Here is a 2,500-nt window from a genome sequence, read left to right as displayed (position 1 = left end):
GACCGCCATTTTGTACTCCTTCCTTTTCAAACCATTAAACGATTCAACATTCCATGTTCTAACCCCCCGCCCCTGCCTTATCTTTTAGAAATGGACACTACATTTCATAACAACTAAATTGTGGTCAGGGTCCACATCCGCTCCCTGGAAGCTGGGCGAATTTATCACACTTTATTCAAACCTGTGCCTAACCAGAATATAATCTACCTGACACCTTTCTGAGTCACCTGGCATTTTTCATGCATACCTGCACCTTTTGTGGTGTCTAAACCAAGTGCTGGTGATGACTAATCCCTATCTCCTGCAGTACTGAATTGCTTTCTCCCTGCAGTCATTTCTCACGCCTAAACTATCGTCACCCGATCGCCATCTCTTCCTCCGCCTACCATGGCATTCCAATCCCCCATCACTATCAAATGTTTCCCTGCAGCAACACACTCGACAATGTCCTTTAACTGTTTTTATATCCTATCGACCTATTACATGGTATGGTTGTTCGGTAGCATGTATACCTGAATAATGACCACATTTGTTGGTTTTGCTTTTATTTCTACTAGTAATATTCTATCCGTTGCTTGTTTTATGTTGACTACACTTTCTTCCTACCTCTTCATTTAATACTATGGCAACCCCTCGTTAGCTCTCGTCCCCGCCGCTGTACATTATTATATATTGATCACTCCAGTAATCCCCGCTATCCTTCCATCCACCTCGCATAGACCTAAAATATCTATATTTCCCCTTTCCATCTCTTGCTTAACATTTTCCAAATTTCCTGTCCTCATCATTGTCCTAACATTCTAAGTTCCTATTCTAACTAAATTGGTCCTCTTCTCCTGTTTCTGACCTGCTGCTGCCGATTTTCTCTTGTAAGGATTTCGTGGGATGGCGACCGAGGAAGCCTTGTCTCCCCAGTTGCCGGGCAGGACAAACGGACAATTAGGCCAAGCCCCGTAGTTGTCAGGACTCATATTCTCTGTAGTGACCATCATATTTATCTTGGGAATGATATTTGAGGTAGTTGCCCTTTGCCTTCCTCAATGGTGTTTTAAACATGACACCATCACTCAATGGCCGCCCCACTGGGGTCAGACGCCATTGCAGCCGCCTCACTGTGGAACAGATGCTGCGTGGACTACCTTTCGTCTGGCTCCTAACCTTCGACCTATCTGGCATGGGTGACCCTACCAGGAGCAATCATAATTATACCCGCCAGCACAGCTCTAGGGGTCATTGGAATGCGCAAGCCCTTCCAGCACGTCAAGGTTGTAGTCCATGGGAGGGAAGCAGTGTATATATTTATACATTTATATACATATATATGTATAAATATACATTTTTATGTGTATGTATGTATCTCGGTAGTGTTTTGGACCAACACCGTCAAAGTAGTAAGGATGTAAGGAGAAGAATTGCGCTAGGCAAAGAGGCTTTCACGAGGAAGAGGGAGTTGATGAGAGGGACGTTGGGTAAGGATATTAAGAAAAGACTCGTAAAAACTTTGATATGGAGCGTAGCTATGTACGGCACGGAAATGTGGGTGTGGAGAAGAATGGAGAAGGTGAAATGGACAGAGAAGAAAACAAATGAGGAAGTACTTGGTATGGTGGGCGAAGAGAGGGGTTTGTTGGGAGCAATCCTATGGAGGCAGGAAAAGTGGATGAAGGGGGTGTTGACCAGCAGTGGGATGTTGAAGATTGTGATAGAGGATAGAATGTTAGGCAAACGAGGAAAGGGAAGGAACAGGATAGGGATGTTGGACGGGATGAAGGGAGGAAGAAAGTACTCAGAGCTGAAGAGGGACCTCATATAGAGTAGGATGCTGGAATTTTTGTTTTGTTAGGAGTCACAAAATATTTAGTTGGTAGCTGTGTCCATCCAAAAACCTACTTAACCGGTAGATTACCTAACAATAAATAATATCTATGTATAAATATGCATATACAACTTGCCACAAAGGTTTTCTGATGACTTCATATGTTCAGTGGCAAAGATGCATTCAAAATATAATTTTTAATGCAGTGAGAAATGAGGTCATTAAGTTATTTCTTTACATCAGAGGTCTTCAACAAACTTGACTTGTAGACTTGTTTTCCTCCTAATACTCATATGTCCTTTGATCAGACCAACAAATGAAATGAGCCATATTCTAAAAATATAGTTGGACAAAAAGCACAAGCACTATTGTATGACCATTTCTCCCATGAAGATTCTGAGATCCCTTAAATAGATCCCTTTGCTTTTAAGAATATAAAGGGTACTTTAAAATAATCTTCACACACAAACGTACACATGATTGCAGAAGAGAAAAGAAACGCTTAAAAAAGCACAAAAAAATGATTTTTTTGGCTCAAAATTTTAACATGTTGCATGGTGAGAATACATTGCTGCCACTTGGGGTTTTAAACTGCATTCATATTAATTTAAAAATTGGGCATTACCCGCTATCCCTTAGCCAATGGAGCTGCCTCAATTTCTCCTAAAAATGCTTATAGGATGA

The 2,500-nt window shown here is 41.5% G+C and overlaps 1 protein-coding gene across 10 annotated transcripts in view; it reads right to left on the bottom strand.

The window, feature by feature from the left end:
- The window catches only part of Asator (tau-tubulin kinase asator), a 225,378-nt gene that overhangs the window by 4,881 nt on the left and 217,997 nt on the right, over positions 1 to 2,500 (bottom strand). The window lies entirely within an intron of this gene.

This window comes from Hetaerina americana, unplaced genomic scaffold (assembly GCF_022747635.1).
Source record: "Hetaerina americana unplaced genomic scaffold, ioHetAmer1.1.p SCAF_62, whole genome shotgun sequence".
Taxonomy (NCBI): domain Eukaryota; kingdom Metazoa; phylum Arthropoda; class Insecta; order Odonata; family Calopterygidae; genus Hetaerina; species Hetaerina americana.
This window is presented reverse-complemented; position numbering and strand designations above follow the sequence as displayed.